The sequence below is a fragment of the Misgurnus anguillicaudatus genome, chromosome 25 (genome assembly GCF_027580225.2).
Source record: "Misgurnus anguillicaudatus chromosome 25, ASM2758022v2, whole genome shotgun sequence".
Taxonomy (NCBI): Eukaryota; Metazoa; Chordata; class Actinopteri; order Cypriniformes; family Cobitidae; genus Misgurnus; species Misgurnus anguillicaudatus.
In genome coordinates this window covers 427,302-446,323 of record NC_073361.2, presented here as the reverse complement: position 1 = coordinate 446,323, position 19,022 = coordinate 427,302, and the positions used below count along the sequence as shown (strand labels likewise).

At 36.5% G+C, this 19,022-nt stretch overlaps 1 pseudogene; it reads right to left on the bottom strand.

The window, feature by feature from the left end:
- Positions 1-11,379: 11,379 nt before the first annotated feature.
- Positions 11,380-17,429, bottom strand: LOC129426559 (uncharacterized; annotated as a pseudogene).
- Between the last annotated feature and the right edge of the window lie 1,593 nt (positions 17,430-19,022).

The following is a 19,022-nucleotide window of genomic DNA, read 5'->3' as shown; positions in this document are numbered from 1 at the left end:
ATTGCAGAACTTGCCCTGAGCATACTCACAATACAAGGTGTGAGCATGTGTGAGAGAGTACATTTGGTTTATGAATGTTTTATATTGTAAGTGTTTGTTGCATGTTTTGAGGCCTTGATTACAGAGGTAGGCGGCTCCCACTTAAAGCACTGTGGTTCAATGCTTGCCATTTTCACCATCATGATGGAAGAGAGTGTTCCATCCAGAGCCAAACTATTCCTAGTTTTGGTTTTGTTCAAACCAACCATGGAAAACACTCTCTCTGCATCTGCATTTGAGTGGGGAAGAACTAAAACCAGTTTGGCAATCTTGGACAGCCTTCCAAATCTGCTTAATCCAGTCACCTTTAAAAAAGTAATCAAAGAGGCCTAATTACCAATATGTTGATTAAGTAAATGTCAAAGGGTGTAGAATATCTCTTACCCTGTTCTTTACTGATGTCATATTTCCCCAAAAACCCTCAATGTCAAAAGTGGATGGGTCTTGGGGCATAGTGATGTCCATCAATTGATATTCGAGGAACTCCTCACTAAGTTGATCATGCTCTTGGGGTCCCTGGTATGGAAGCAATTCAGCAAACCTAAAACAACAATATGCACTGAACTGTTTAAGATATAGTGGGAGAAACAACAGGGTTTGTTTAGTGACCATCAAAACTTAAATGCTATATTCTCTCTGTTCTCTTCTGATTTCTTCCCTACTGTTTTTCTTGTAGTCTCTGCCACCACATCTTCCACTGTCTCCTCTGATCTGGCAACCTTTATAGGGGGCTGACCCTTTGGTGCCCAGAATGAAAAAATACTTCTTTGCTTTTTCCCTGACATCTTTTAAACAGATAAATGCAATGATTAATGTATACATTGGCAGGATATAAACATTACTAAAATAAAAGCCAGAGTATAGCTGAATAGCTAAAAAGAGTATGAATAAAGTATAATTTGAAAATAATGAAATAAATGAAAATGAAATATCTTGTCCTTTCCATTCCCAGGTGAAAAAAATACTATAGTAATTTATAGTAAATACTATAGTGTTTTTGACCCATACTATAGTAATGTACTTGAATTAATTTGTTGTGGTAATTCTATAGTTGCTGTGATAACATAACAACTATAGTAATATAAACGTATTACTTTATCCAATACTGTACTACATTGTCTACAACTATAGGGTATAATATACTAGAATATACACTACAGATTACTGTAGTATAAACTAAGGAATACTAACGTTAGAGTATTTATTACAGTTTATCAGTTCACTACTATAGTTAATACAGAGTATGCTGTAGCAATCATTAACAAAGTGTTGTAAATACTATAATATACTAAAATTTACTATACTATTAGTATGGTTCAGAAACACTATATTATTTCCTATAATATTTTTCACCTGGGATTGTTTCAGGTAGCCTCTAGTGTTTAGTACTTTCCTAAAGTTAAAGCTAATTCTGATTGCAAAGCAGTTCGATTTTTTTAATCAATAATAATTTACCTCGGCTATATTTCCCAACAACAGTTTTTATTATCTTTGATCACATTTTTGTGATGTCATCCAAGAATCGTAAAATCAAATTGCTATAAAAAAGAATGCGTACCTACCGCTTTCATCGGATTCTTCTCTTCCAACTGCCACTTCGTCTGTGTGACGTGAGAATCTATGTTGCCTAGTAACGAATGTGCTTGCAGCAGGATCACGAAATTTACCCAGAAACAACAAATTCTGATTTCTGATTGGCTGGTAGGTGACAATTATATCAGGATGTCTAGTGTGACCGTGTCCGCGGCTCGACAGATATGAACTCGGCAGAGAACTTCTCTCCTGTGCCTCGTTCATTAATTGTATAGAGTGGGAAAAGTTTTCTTATTTTTTCAGCGTGAGAAATACAAGGTGTGGCGTGTGAGCGTGTGAACTGACTGAAATGCGTGAGTCTCACGGTGAATGCGTGAGACTTGAGAGCCCTGTATTGTATGTGGATTTACTGTCATATATAATAATTATAAGTTCCCAAATATCTTAAATCTCATATTACACAATTTTACTAAGGATTTTGTGTCTTGTTTGACTGTTATATATATTACTTACAAATTTCAGATAAAAGATATAAACATTTTGTAAAATTTATCTATATCTTTTCCATATGGGTATTAATGGCAAAAGTCTCATAACACTGTGTTCATCACAAACTGGGCTACAATATCATATAATCAACATGTATGTACATGTTTGTATTTTTGAGAGAAAAATGTTTATGCATGGTTTTTTAAAATGCAAAATTTTTAAGTCACTGATATCCACAAAAGTCCACAAAACTCATTCTAAACAAGACTTTTCAAAACAGGAGTAATTTAGAGTTTTCTCTTCAAAATGATGTGAAAATCATTCAGCCTACTCAATAACATAAAGCAAGATATTGATTTACAATTTCTAAGACACTTTTGCTTGGGAAAGGGTGTATGCGTGGAGGCGGGAAAGCTCCTGAATAATCAGTGATTGACAGCTAAGAGACAAAGGGTTGCATAATGAGCCACATAATGAGGCTTGTGGGGATGTTCAACAGAAATGTAACTTTCTCTGTAGTAAAACCATGATAAGGTTTACTTTTCAATATAATGTAAATACACACACATTATATATACATATATTTCTATTGATATTATATTAATTTCACAAGCATAAGTTATCTTTTAAAAACCATAGTAGCCTAATCATGGTAAAGGTACTGTTTGGCCATCGTAAAGTGAACACAGGGTTTGTGTTTGGTTGGCCATCGAGAGGTTTACTTTTGTGCAGTAAAAAGCTCAAAAGAACAACTGCCTATCGTTGTTTGGACTCTTATTTGTGTTTTTGTAATCATTGTAGTAGAAACACAAGGGACAAGCGTGTAAAAACATATCAATGTTTGTTTACAGCCGCCGCCATTACCTCACGTGTTGATCATGAAAGCAGTATGTGTGTGTGCACACGCGAGTGATCCTGTGTTAAATAAACGTGCTGTGCGGATTAGAGATGCGCGGATGGGCTATTATTTCATCCGCAACCGCATCACAAAACTCATCATCCGTCCGCCATCCATCCGCACCAACGTTTCTGACCAGTTTTCAAAACCGCACCCGCCCGCCATCCGCTGACTGGGCGATGCAAAGCGCTGCTGATGACAGCCACGAGACTAGAAAGATCTAATATCAGCAGTGAACTCCGTCTCCGTTCGGCACACAGGGACAAAAATAAATAAATAAATATTAAATAGCCTAAATTAAACGCACAAATATAGCCTGCACTGGTGTCATCCTGATTTACCACTTTGTAAAACTCATTTCAGGCAACCCTTTTCTGACCTTCTATTTCCTTTGTTTTTAATTTTCATTTTTTGAGTTTGCCACGTACCTCCTTCGCCGGCGTTGATAAGAGCTGAAATGCGTCCTCATTTCTCCGCGCTGTTAATGATAGAACGAATGGATCTAACAGCTGAGGCTATCCCAAACAATTAAAACCTTTATTCACTAAAATTGTGTATTTCTTAGAAAACTTTTTCTTGTCACTGTTTTAGTATTATAAGTTATGTTTTGTGTTAATATTATTCTGTTTATGTTGCGTATATTGGTTGATTATTTGATATACTGTTGAATAGTTTAATCTACATCAATGTGTCATATTTTCTAAAATAAATTAATATTTTTCTGATTACATATATTCATTTTAATAAGTCAGAAATGAATTAAGCGACAGTACACTGATTTTGTTTTAAAATATTCCTGTTTGGACAGTCTATTAAAGTCATAAATTAATACTTGATTTATTTCATAAGGACTGTGTAAATCTAATATTAGTTTTAATGTGAATTTGGACTGAACAGCTCACTTTTGTTTTATGTCTAAAACAATGTTTGTAAAATTAATGATTGTTCAATAAACTGTAATAATTTCACCCATTTCTGTCATTATTTTTATACTAATTTTTTCTGATCTTATGTAACTTTATTCATTTGAGTTAAATCAACTCAAACCATTTAAGGCAATCGGTTTCCTCAAACCATTTGAGTAGCTATATAGTTGTATGAACTAAATAAAATGTATTAAGTGAACTAAAACCATTTGAGTGGTATGAACTTAAGCAAGCTTAATACCTTTGAGTAAAGGTAACTCAAACATTTTTTCTCATATGCACTTATAATTTACTGTTTACAGTACTCATATGTATGAGTCTTAAAACTTAAATGGTTTAAGGCAATCGGTTTCCTCAAACGGTTTAAGTTGAGTTTAACTTATCAGATTTTACAGTGTATACGGCAAGTAGACATTGTAATGTTAGTATTAATATTGTCTATCTCTTTTTCTTTTAAAAATGTATCTAATGTGTTACATAGATACATACATATTTATATATATTTGTAACACATAAGATTCATTTTTAAAAGAAAAAAGATATATACAATATTAACTCATTCACCGCCATTGACGAGTTATCTCGTTGATTATGAGTTAATATTTAACTAATAAATATGCCTTTCTGGACGAATTTCAAAGTGAAAGTGTAATACCGATGGCGCCAAGATGGCGCCAAACCGAATTTATCAAAAACGGAAGTTATAAAGATTTAATGATTGATTTTAAATGCCTTTATGTTTGATAGTCATTCTGAGTCTGATCTCTAACATAAATTCTTTTACAAAAACGAAATTTTTTAAGCTTTTTGCTGAAAATGTTGTATTTTTGAAGAGAAATATCCATATTTCAGTGGTTAAATTAAGTGGAAAAAGTAAATATATAATGAAACGTTTTTCCCCATTTTGTTTGTTTGTTTGTTTATTGTTTGTTTGAAAGCAGAGGGTGTGTTCTTTAATTTGATATAATTTGTATGTTTATATATTTATAGAAAATAATTTTTCCTGCAAGGAATTTTGTGAAAATTTTGTTAAAATCACAAAAATGCAGGTGGGCAACTTTTCTCAAAAAGGCTGGCGGTGAATGAGTTAATACTAACATTACAATGTTAGCTGTGTTTAAATATATAATTTAGCAGTATATATATATATATATATATATATATATATATATATATATATATATATATATATATATATATATATTATTTTTAAACCCTAGTTAGTGTGTAATGTTGCTATAATAGCATAAATAATAGCTGTAAAATGATATAGTTCAAAGTTCACTGTCAGGCAATATATTTTCTTTAACAGAATTCGCCTTTCAAAGACTACAGCGAACGGCCGTTTTGGACTACAGTCCTCTAATTCCTGCTTTAATGTCACTAGAACAGTTTGTTGACCAACCTCCGCCCACAGGAATAACGTCAGTTGCCAGCTAAGCTAAGCTCAGGGTTCCCGCGGGGTCTTAAAAAGTGTGAAATTTAGAAAGTTAAATTTAAGGCCATAAAAAGTCTTAAAAATGGCCAGATTTTCACCCTAGGTCTTAAATTTAATTAACCCAAGTCTTAAATTTCTTACCTCCATTTATTCCCGAAAAGGTTGTCCGAAAATAAAATAAAATGGTAAATTAAAATGCTGTAGAACTAATCAGTGACGGAGGAAGAATGTCTTGATGGGTGGGCCTCTAAAAAGAAAAGTTCTGCACTTTGCGTGTCACTGAATGTCTCTTCAATCCAGTTTTTAATCATTATTTTTTAAAGAGGATACAAATGTAGGCTATTATAATCCATGCAATTCATGCCATAAGCTATATTTCAGATGTTGTGATCCGACTGTATACTGTAGGTTTGGCGAGAAACAAACCTTAAATGCAGTTTTTTATAAGCAAAAATCTTTTCTGTGTTAATTTAACCAACTAGCCCGTGGCTTACCAGAACATTTGCAAGGTTCTGAAACAGAGGACCTAGAAGCGAAAAAATCAACACTGCTTTATTGAAAATCAACTTAACAGTCAGGCTGTCAAGTCCCGCCCCATCAACAATGAGTCAACTTTAGTGTTACACAGTTTTCATATGCAGCCTACAAATGCGACCTCTGGAGGCTACAGCCTTCGGATTTAGAAACGGCCTTGTTTGCAACACACAACAAACCACGAACAGCCTTTTAATAGTAAATTTCCTTTTCATTTCATTATTGTGTAATTAGAGAGGGGAATAAATGCGATGGCGTAATAGCGCATATTTATGCATATAACGTATGGGTGGAGAAAGTGTAAAACATGTTAACAAGGCACATATCAGCAGCTGACCATACTGATCTTCCCATATTAGTGGATTTTATTTGTCAAAAAAAAAAAAACTATAATGTTTTGAGAATTTCTGAGATCATTGTGCCGCTTTGGTCTTAAATTTCACTCATAATGGTCTTAAAAAGGTCTTAAAAATTATTAAATTTTAATTGGTGAAACCTGCAGGAACCCTGTAAGCTGCTGTTGAATCACAACACACTAAACAAGCTACACAATCATTACGTATTTCTGAAGAAGGGACTTCATAGAACAAGAAGACATCATTTTTTTTAAACGTCAAACATGAACACATTTTATATTGCGCACTCTAAACATAATCAAAGCTTCAAAAACACAGGAAAAAACGGGACCTTTAAAAGTATGTCAATGCTTAAAGTTTTACCTCGGCTAACACGCTACAGTCAGAAAATCTGGAGTGGATCCTGAGCAAAGTGATTACAGAACCCTTACAGAAGAACATGCTTTGGCTCCACTCCAGGCTTTCATCACATCCTATTTAGCAAGGTGAATTAAAGTCGTCTTTATAAAAAATTAATTTAAGAATTTTGCGACGGAGAACTTTAATCCATGGTCAAATGTTAGACAGAAATATAATTATCCTCCTGGACAAAATAATTACCAACTCACATTCCTTTCTTTCTTGTCTTCCCCTTGAGAAAGAAATCACTTAAAGTGAGCCGCTGCTGTCTTTTCATCTTAACCTCTGATGACCTGTGGCCAGCTTCAGACTCCTACTTGCCTATGAGGGGGCGGGCCCGTGACAAAACCTAACTGAGAAGACAAAGCGGTATGCCTATTCAAGGCTACGACCTTCAAAGGACGTATTTTAAAACAAATTGCGTCACAGCAGCGAGACTTGAGGCTAGTAAGGCTGTCCTAATTCAAAGGATGCTTAGAATTAAGTCTTAAAAGGTGTTTCTCAATGTCAAGGAAGGATCCTCAAAAGCCAGAATTTCGAGGATGCTACGTCATCCGTCGAAGGACTGTTCCAATGTCGAGGATACTCGGAATTTCAACCAAGGATTGAGTCCTTGTCAAGAAATATCCCATATACAGGGAAGGATGCATATGTGTAGCCTTCGCGCTCTTCCTGCTCTGAAATCACCCACAATCTTATGCATGCAGCGCTGAAAGAACACCTTTTCACTGACGTTACAACACAATGATGTGCACTTGCTAGCCTGTTCCATTTACATGTTCTCCGAATACTAAAGAGAAGCCTCGCCTAGCTTCTAAAGGAAGTGACATCTAAGGACCAGTCCTGCCAAGGAAGTATCCTTGACATTGCAAAAAACACCTAAAATGCGTCATTATTTCTCCAAGCTGTTAAGGATAGAACAAATATATCCTTAAACGCCAAGGCTATCCCAAGATTCACTGTTCGCCTGCAACGGCTGCATAAAATGGCTGGATATTCTAAAATAAACAATTAAAACCTGTATTAAATAAAAGTGATAAAAAATGTGTCACTGTTTCAGCAAGTTATGTTTTGTGTTAATATTATTCCGTTTCTGTTGCGTATATGTCTAAAGTTGAATAGTTTAATATACATCAACATGTCATATTTTCTAAAATAAGTTAATGTTTTTCTGATTCTATATTTATTTTATTAAGTCAGAAACGTCTCAGTTGTGTCCTGCTGACAGGCGTGGTGGGTGCGTGCAGGTGACGCAAATTATGGGTCCCTGAAAGTAATGTCGCATTCCAGGCAACCTGTAACACGTAAATCACAACTTCAAAACCACGACTCACCACTCTGAACCGGGAGTAAATCGATCTAGTAAGAGCTCACGGGTGTGAAGTCACAGGTTTGACAGCCTGGAACGCGTACTTCCAGTTCTGAGTCGTGAGTCATGGTTTTAAAGTCGTGATTCAGGGGCTAAAAACCTGCCTGGAACGCAGCATTAAACGGTCTCATTTTAGTTCTCTTCGGGGACTTTTAAGGCTGCCACACCTTGAAAGACTAAGTGCTCGCCTTTTAATACCGCATGCTTAAAAGGTCGCAGCCCTTGAATTCGGACACAGCTGCTGTGTTGCGCTTTCAAAATGAAAGCATGCGAGTTAAAGATTTCAAAATCAAATATTTTTCTCCCCTGCGGTATAATATATTTTTATCGCAACTGCATAAAAAATTGGAGGGGACACGTCCCCCTGGTTCCTACGCCCTTGCTTGAGGTAGATCATACAAACATAAATTAGCCTTCATACTAGAGGTGGGAAAAAAAATGTATTCACCAAACTATCTGGATCATTTATAAAACGATTTTGAAATTGATTTGTTTACCTCATAACAAGGGGTTCCAACAAAGGGCAATACGCATGTTGTTGTCTGTAATAGATAATGTCATATCAGTTTCAGGCTGGAGTGAGTAAGCGAAACCATGACAGAGACAAAACCTCTTCGATAATTATTTCTGCATTTTCATGTGATAATGAAACTCTTTGATAATGACATTTTTCGTGTGAGCTCCCGATGAGTTGTGTCAATCTGTATTGAAACGGCACACAAGTATTGGGATAATATTGAATCGACAGATTAGTGAATCGTCCCAGCCCGACTTCATACCATGCACTGTTTTACCTATAAAACTAGTGTTGTCACGGTACTAGAATTTCTAACTTCAATACTATTCCTGAAGTGTTTCCGGTATTCTGTACCATTTTCTGTACCACATGGGAAAATCTTACTGAACCTCACTGAATGACATGAGGGTTAATAAATGGCATGTTTTTTTTTTTGACAACTTAAAGCACAACAGTAACTCGTCTGGTTCGTTTACTTTTGACCACAGTCAAAGTATTTTCTTGTCAGCTAACGCTGTCTGAATTTCTGATAACTCTGAGAGAACTGTATTAACTTTGATCATCACGGAAAAACAAAAACGAGACAATGAATACTGGCCCTGTGTCTCAATTCGTTCCCTAGCTCCTGAGGTCGTGAATCAGTATGTCGTGTACACAGGTTCGGGCACTGGTAAGGACCCTAGCTCACTTGACATTGGGACACTGTTCACTTACTTTTCTGTCATGTGGCTGCTTAAGCGCATTGTGATCATTCACAGCTGTTAAGCCTGATTTATAGTCGTACGTAAGTTCTACGCCGTAGCTACGGCGTAGGCTATCCATAGCCTGTGCGTAGCTCTGTGTAGCCTGAAGTGCACCTCGCAAAAATTTTAAGAGCGCGTTAGTTCTGTGATTGGTCCACCAGAACCCCTCCCATCAGGGAAAAAAACTGTGTCATAGGTATTTCCGTTTGTGACGGTGAAAACAAAGATGACCCAAGTTAAGGAGTGATTTAACTCAAACTGCAACAAAAGTAACTGTTTATTTACTTCCATTATTGCTGGTCTTCTCAAATCATACACAACAAGTTGCTGTTTCTTCTTCGTTTGTGGGCTAACTTGCCAAGCTTCTTCTTCTCTGACGGTCGCACTGCTACTGTGCTTACACGCGTGGATACTGCCTACCAGGGTTTGCGCGTCGACACGGAGGACAACGCAAAAGTATAAATGAAAACCGACGCGGAACCTACGCCATTGTGGCTACGTCGTAGGACCTACCCACGACTATAACGAGCCCTTACTCATCAACAACCAGCAAAACCAACATATCTCTGACTTAATTTAAAACAGTTCATTGTGAAAAACGCTGTCATTATACCCTTACATATCCATGCATAAAATTGGGAAATCTAATTACTTAAAGGAACAGTATGTAAGAAATGTATATAAATTAATCATAAAATGGCCCTGATATGTCACTAGACATTAAGAAATCCTTTTCATTTCAAATAATTATATCACTGACAACAGTGGTCTGGCCAGGATATTGTCATTTAAAAAGTGGAGTTGCAGCCCTCAACTGATGTTTATGTTGTCATGTCGTGCATTGGCCACCAGTTGTGAGATTGCAGTACCAGTTTTAGCCACAAGTTTTGTGATTGCAATACCAGTTTTGACCACAATCCTACATACTGTTCCTTTAATTTAAAAAATATATACATATATATATATATACATATTACAATTTCAAATAAATATTCTTATTTTAAATATTGAGTAGATTATGGTCTGTGTAGCAATGTGTGTTTATATTTACAACTAAAACAAACGTTTGTCTTTTTAAAAGTTCTGTCACATTTCATAAAATTTATTGAGTTGGATCAAAAAGGTCACGTGATTTCCGGTAAGGGAACATAGGGACCATCGATGCTCACTGGTTTTTGCGTTGCATTGTGGAAATTTTTAGGGAACGAACGTTCCAGTGCACTGGAAGGATTTAGCAATTGAGACATCCCTTAAAATGGCCGACTCCCTGAACAGTGCCCTGACTATTGAACAAGGGAGCTGATTGAGACACACTGTGTGATGATTATCAATCTCTTGTCTGCGTGTCGGTCCTACAAAGTGCTTTGCTAGCAGCATTTAGCAGTGCTAGCATATTTGGCTTACTTGAAGTAAATATTTGCTTACTTCGCGCGCACTCGTCGTTTGAAAGAGAAAGCGAGAACGGGCAAAAAAGTGTTACAAAAAAATAACACGCAGCTCTTCTCGAACTATCGACTCCGCAGCACATGAGTATTGTAATCGTTTTAAAATTCCGCTACCGTTGTGTATCGAAATATTACGGAGCCCCGACATGGAGAAAAATTAAATAAAGTTTAGTTTCATGTGCTCACGTGAAACTTTCATGTGCTCACGTGAACTTTCATGTGCAGAATTTTTTTTAAAGTTCAGTTTTGCATGCTCACCTGAAACTATCGCGCGCTCACGTGAAAGCGAAAGTTTCACGTGCGCGCGCGATAGTTTCACGTGACCACTCGTTAGTTTCAAGTAAGCATGCGAAACTAAACTTAAAAAAAGTTCTGCACATGAAGGTTTCACGTGAGCAGATGAAAGTTTCACGTGAGCACATGAAACTAAACATAATTTTTTTTACTCCTATGTCACCTTAGGGGTTCGGTAAAATATCGATATTTTATACAACACACAATTTTTTATGAAGCTTATTGTATAACCTTACTTTGTTGCTGAGTTTGGGCATTCCAGCCTAGTTAACGTTACACAATTTCATTACACCAGTAAATTTATGTTAAACAAATTATGCCTAACCATATTGTATACCTCATTTCGGATAGGCCCATTTTTTTCTAACCTTAAATATTCTCGAAATATTTTCCAGGGTGATGTCCACTTCCTCCGGATTTGTATGGTTCTGGGTCCACGCCAGAGGGTGGCTTTTTCATGCTGGTAATTCATCTTGCATTCACGGAGATGTTGCAGGTGGGAAATCAGCGATGGTCAATCAGCAGTGGTCTCTGCCGCCTGCACGTGCGCACAATTCTGCGCATGCGCAGAAGCTCAACGTGTTTTACGACCCTACCTGATCAGTTCTACGCATGCGCGACAACCGGATTATATATATTTTAAAAAATGAATAAAATAGATGTAAAAACCATGGTTTTTGGTTTTTACTGTAGTAAAACCATTGTTAATCTTCGTAAAGGGAGCAACAAGTGATTTCTTATATGAGGGAGGGGCTTCAAATCCGTGAGTACAGTTTGATAAACCGTGCGCACGGTTTATGAAACTCAGGGTGCGGTTTACAAATATGAGAGGGCGGATTTTTAACTCGTTTGTGCGGTTTATAAGTCCGTGTGCATGATTTGTAAAACTGAGGAAACAGTTTAATAACCTATGAGTACAGTTTATAATCCAAGGGGATGATACAAAACCGTGATCACAGATTTGCGGGTCTAGTATTCTTTTCTCCAATTGGTGACCTGGAGTCTTTGTGAACTACACAAAAGTGTAGCCTACAAAACTATGCTGCCAGTTGTGATGCTTGGTCAGTGTGTTTCATGCATGCGTAGTACAGTAAAATTGTGTCATTTACGCAGTTATGCGCATGCGCAGAACGGATCGTACAGGCGGCACGTCCTAGGCGCAAACAAACAGTAGCCTAATCTGAATTCTTCACGCAGGTTTTAGAGCGCCAGCCGCCAGGAAATGACCTTTTAAAATAAAGCGTTTACTTTTCAAAACGCTTACTGAGGATTTTCATTTTACTAAACATCATAAACCTCCAAACATGTAAAGTGCGTTGTAGCAGGGTCTACATGTTTTGTACAGATTGCTTGTTGTTTTAATAAGCTGCAACAATCTTTATATGTATATGTTAATATTATACATTATCACAGTGATTTTTTTCCATTATTTTACTTTTTTTTTACATAAAATACAAAACACATCACATTTACAGCATGTACAACTGAACATAATAACTAAGGTATCATTACAAAAGCAGCAAAAGGCCTTCCAAACAACACGACTATTACTCACTAATTACAACCCTCACAAATGGAGTTTAGTGGGCTTGTCTACAAATGGAGGATGTAAACGTTTTAAATTTTCATTTATTAGAATTTCCTTTAACTAAAAAATATTTCTAAGAACAAAAACAATTATAAAAAACAGAAATCATAAACACTAGCAGTGCTGGTTTTTGAAAGCCACTAATGGATGATGTCCTGGGAACACTGAGGCTAAAGCATATCACTAAGCACTGTCAACGCTGGCAATGTCTTCTGGTCAAATCAATTAGGCCCTGAAGTCCAGACTTAAAATGTTCTGGCTGATTGTTGACAGCATTGTTCAACATTACATTTACATCTGGCCATTGCAAAGCAAATTCCCTCTCTGCAGCTTCCTGGTCCTGTGCACTCTTAAAGGGGTTGGTGCCAAAGTGTGACACTCTTGTCAATGATCCCACCTCTTGCTCATACCAGTCTGCAGCCACTGATGACTCTGGCAAAAGGTCTGTGGACACACGTTTTGGGCATCCCTCTCTGGCCAAATAACTGGGGATTCCCTTTCCTAAAAGAAGTAAAAATTAAAAGGATACAATGCTCAAGCTATACAATGAATTTTTCAAAACTGTTTTTATTTTAAATAAAATGCATCACACTTTGTCTAAACACTGTGCATTTGAGAAGCTGACGCACAATCGTACTTCATGTAGGGGGAACAATCTGCGATAGCTTAAGGATGACTATGTTGTTATTTTTATTATCAGGCAAATTATTGTTATTTCCTAAAAACATATCTTTATAATAATATTTATATAACATTTAGGATTTGCATAGTAAAATGTGAATTTGCTTTATCAAAAATCACTATGAAAATGTCTTTTTAATAAATAAATGTTGCATAAAATTACTAGGACTTAATGTTACAATACAGCTTAATGATGCTTGATGTCTCAAAACTCACTTGTTATCTGCATCATGCTTCCCCTAGTGTTTTATTATAGGCGGAGTCCACGATGTTTGAAAAGCGCTTTGGAAAAGGAGACGGGCCGACTACCAAAACACACTTATAGCCAATCAGCAGTAAGGAGCGTGTCTACTAACCAACATCCTTGACGTGTTGTGTATGTGTGGGGCAGGTCTATCAACAGAAGGTCCAGATTCTATTGGGGTAGGGGCGTGTTTGTTTAGGTGATTTCAAATATCAACATTGGCTTTCAAACATCGTGGACTCCGCCTTTAACCCCCTGGGGTCCAAAAACGCAGCGCCGCGTTTTGACGTGTTTTTTCCTTATCATGGCAGAATCAACTTAAAATTCTCCATCATTAATAATCATACACTTACGTGTTTGACATCATTTGAAACGGTAAAGGGTCTTCTTTAATATGTGTTCATTCACAATAACAACAGATCTTTGTGTTTTTGTCAAATAAAGAAAATAAACAGGGTGTCCATCCAGACATTTCTGTCTCTGCCAGCTGTCTCTCAAAACACGTTACAAAAATCAATTGAAACTCCGCGAATACTCGTCACACAAGCATGATACACATATCAAAAGAAAGCCTGAAATGGCTACCTTTAAACAAGCTAAATATAATCGAAAACAAATATTGCCTATATAATTTGTATTGAAGTAAAGAGAGTACAGTTTTTCCTGGCTGACTTCATTATCTTTAATTCGGTCACGCCCACAGCTGTTGACATGGTAATGAAGACACGAGCTGTTCAAACCATAAGCAAAGCGTAAAGTTTGATCAGATTTAAAGACTTTACCGCATGTTTGGGAGATAAAATGCTGCACTGCGGGATTTGCTGTAAAAGGATTCCATATTGTTTACATGCAAGGTAATTCCATACATTGCGCTTTACACACGACACCGTTTTTATGAGCGCTGCACGGAGACGCGAGATCGCGCACATGCAATGTGTTTTTAAAGTTCATACGCGCTTACAGAAACACGTTTAAAACAGAAGCTAGACGATAAGGGGATGGGCATCAGAAAACAGTCATCTGAAAACAGCTTTTTATATAACTAATTGCTGCAGATGTTTATCTGAGATTAAGTTTATGTACAAGATAGTTTATGAATGTAGTATCAGTGATATTGACCCATCAGTTATATAAGTAAGGGTATTTCTGTGGATAATTTATGCTAACAGCTGTTTATAACTCTCTTAGAGGTCTGCATCTCTCTCATCAATACAAAACTATGAAGTGGAAAAACACTTTTTGGACATAAAGTTATATGGTAACATGAGCCACATGAAGTTTACAGCTCTGTTGTGTATCAGTTTCTTAGTTTATACAAAGTTTTTGAATAGGGTATGTTTCCAAATAAACTGAAAATGTCCTACTGACCATCATTTCGATTTTGATTATATTGTTAACTTAATAAACCTCAAACAAACATGTATACATTTGTCCTCACATTCTTTACTGTAGTTCATTCTCACATTCCTGCCTCATTATGCAGCTCATTATGCGAGCCTTTGTTTGCTAGCTGTCAATCAATCCTTCTCGCATACAGCCCCTTTAAACAAAAAGTGTCTTACAATTTCTAAATCAATACATTGTTTTATGTGAATAAGTAGACAGGGTGATTTTCACATCATTTTAAAGAAAAAACTCTAGACTACTAGATTCTGTTTAGGAAAGTCTTGTTAAAACATGTTTAGTATGGGTTTTGTGGACTTATATCAGTGAAATTTATATCAGAAATTTTGCTTTTTTAAAAACCACGCATAAACATTTTTCTCTCAAAAATACAAACATGTACATACATGTAGCTCATATAATATTTTAGCCCAGTTTGTGCTGAACCAGTGGTATGAGACACTTGCCATTATTATGTTTTAAAGCAACTGAAAAAAGACCAAATGTAAGAGCATGTCAGAACCTCTGAGAGTGTCCCAAAATGGTCCGACCCCAGAGGGTTAAAGGAATAGTCTTCTCATTTTCAATATTAAAATATGTTATTACCTTAAATAAGAATTGTTGATACATCCCTCTATCATCTGTGTGCGTGCGCGTGGGCGCTGGGGCGCGCTGTGACACTTCGATGGCGTTTGGCTTGGCCCCATTCATTCAATGGTACCATTTAGAGATAAAGTTAGAAGTGACCAAACACATAAACGTTTTTCCTATTTAAGACGAGTAGTTATACGAGCAAGTTTGGTGGTACAAAATAAAACGTAGCGCTTTTCTAAGCGGATTTAAAAGAGTAACTATATTTTATGGCGTAATAGCACTTTTGGGAGCACTTCGACTCGCCTGAAAAGTCTGCTCCCCTTCTCACTCTCATAATGGGAGAGGGAGGGTGTTACTGCGCCGAGTCAAAGTACTCCCAAAAGTGCTATTACGCCATAAAATGTAGCTCATCTTTTAAATCCGCTTAAAAAAGCGCTACGTTTTATTTTGTACCACCAAACTTGCTCGTATAACTACTCGTCTTAAATAGGAAAAACGTTGATGTGTTTGGTCACTTCTAACTTTATCTCTAAATGGTAGCATTGAATAAATGGGGCTAAGCTAAATGCTATCGAAACATCGCAGCGCGCTCCAGTGCTTACGTGCACACACACAGATGATAGAGGGATGTATCAACAATTCTTAGTTAAGGTAATAACATATTTTAATATTGAAAATGAGTAGACTATTCCTTTAAACAAGTTTAAAAATATGTTCATCAGAAAACCACTTAAAATAGTATAAAAAACGCATGATGTTGTCATTAATAAAAAGGGTTGAACATGCATCACACATTTTATAACATATTTTCACATTTTGAGATGACATGCAATCAAATTTGATTGAGACAAACCCCAACACAAACCTGGAATCCTGTGGGCATTCCACGCTTGCACAACCCGGTCAAGCTGTGTCTACTGGCATGTCAAGGATGACACACAGAATTTGGACATGCTGTCCACCATATCCAATGCCTCCTGATCCACCAGTTGGACCAATGCCACTTTCAAAGGGTAGTTCACTCTATTGTTGATTTCAGGCCATATTCTTTCAATAGTGTGATTCTGTCAAAGCAAAATATAAAATACTTTAGATTCTTTAAACAGAGAATACAATCCAACAATAGCTGATTTCAACACTACACAATTATCACCAACCTTTAGCTTTCCATCACAAATAAACACAAGAATGAGGAATTAAAAGGGTGACTGACATTAAAATCATTGAAACTTACAAATTACAATCAGAGTGTGTGTGTATATTTTGCTCAACTGTAATCATTGCAATTCAGTTTTCCAAATGAGTCACCTTTGTTGATGGTGTTTGCATATATGGTGGCCTCTCTGTGTTGTGGCTAGCCAATTTCTGCTGCATGTAAAGTGTAAGGTAGAACTCCTTCCCATGGTCCACTCTTACCTGGTCCCACATCCCATAGCCTACTCCATCACTGCACTTCTGCAAGGAAAGATGATATTGCCAATTCTTTGACAGCAGTATGGAGTCAGTTAGTGTCACATTTAGCTGAAAAATATATAGTACGTCTTATGTTGTCAGGTATTTTTTTTTATAAATTAATTATAGTAAACATTTAAAACTACTTTAAAAGAATAACGCTAACCTCATAATGCAATTAATTATTGGTATAGATAAAAATGGCATTCCTGACATTCAAAGAGACATTTTAAGGCCTGAAAATTGGACAATTTGATTTTAAGGTTTTAAAGGATCTGCATAAACAGTGTTTCAGCAAATCAAGAATTGGTATGATTTCCAGAAGCTGGTTCTTATTTTGACAAAGTTATTTTAGTGTTTTGGGTACATTGAAAAGGTGGTTTAAATTACCGGTAAATGTCACTGTATATGGTGAGTAGTGATGTTACGTTCGTGAACGAATCGTTCTTTTTGAACGAATCTTTTAGGTGAACGAATCGTTCTCGTTCACGCCATCCATTGACTCATATTTCTCATTCACTGAAATTTCCCTCCCCTCTTGAGGAGCATGGACAAATGAAGCGTGGCCTTCTTTCTGCCTTCAAAGAGTGACAAAACTACGACCCAATGGCAATCGAGTATGAGCTGTGGCCGAGCATATGATTGGCTCAACATACTGTATGAATACGCCCTTCACTGACCGAGCCGCTGTTTTGAGTCTGAACGAATGAGAGAAAGAGAGAGAGAGAGAGAGAGAGAGAGAGAGAGAGATCCCGTTCTTAAAAAAACTGAATTACTGGTAACGTTACAAGTTACAACCTAAAGAAATGAGAGGGATCGTAAAGAAAGCGAGTGCAATGTAAACAATCTTGTGAAAGAATCGTGTGGTTTTATTTTAGTAAAGTTATAGTAACCATGTTTAGGCGGACTATTTACCTTAATACAAATGATTATCAAGGTAATAACACAAATGATTATCAAGGTAATAACTGTAGTAAAATGTGGTATTTCTGTGGTATTAAAATGTGTGGCTGCTTTTGTTCTGTTAGCGTGAGCCAATCGTCTCTGAGTTTGGGCTGTTAGTAAGAATATATAATTGGTTTGAGCTGCCGAACGAATCCACCCTTTTACTGAACAGTCAGTCATCTGCATCTGAACGAAGTCATGAACGACATGACCGAAATTATATGATTCGTGAACGAGGATCTGATGACTGACTGAACCAATGCCAATCACTCACAGCACGGGAGTCTTTATTTACAACAAATCCAAATTAGATGTACGTGTGTCTTAATTAGCTTGATAAATTATGCTTAGTATTTCACAATTTGAGCTTTATTAAAAACGAATGAGTTTTTGTAAAAAGTCTTTCATTGTCTTATAAGTTAACACATGAGGACACACATCTTCGCCACCTATTGGCGTATTTCTGTAAAATAAAGAAATGATCACTGAACGAATCAGTGAACGAATCTGAACGAATCATTGTGGTGAACGAACTGAAAATTAATGAGTCACTTAAACTAACGAAAATTTCCATCACTAATGGTGTTCTTCACAAGCATTGTTGATTTTCCAACAATTTTGCTGGAGAAGCCATCAATCGCCAGCACATGAGTCACACCAAACATAGCCATTTTTTCATTCTGGTCTATGTGTACTTTGTGACCCACATAGTCTGCATTATATGGAATAGGATTAAGGTTCCTGGCTCCCTTAAAAACAGACAAAAAAAAAACATCAGTACATCATTACATAGTAAACCATACTGGAATCAAGGAAAAAAGCACATTGATGTAAAGCTTTAGACATAAACGCATAGCATACTGTAGCAAATACATGTAAACCCTCCTGCAACTTGTACTTGTGTGCACTTGTAATGTTAGTACAATTATCATTACTGATAGAAACAGATATTCAAATACGCGAACCCATTAAACTTTCACATTTACCTCAATGCCAAGAAATCCAAACCTTAAAAATCCAAATAATCTAAACATTTAATAAGTCTTTAGTAAATCTGGCCTTTATTGACATTAGATCAAACCTACCTGACATCGTGCCCTGTGATAAGGCAAGTGAATGTTGCGCAAGACAGCTCCCACACGACCTTTGGATGCA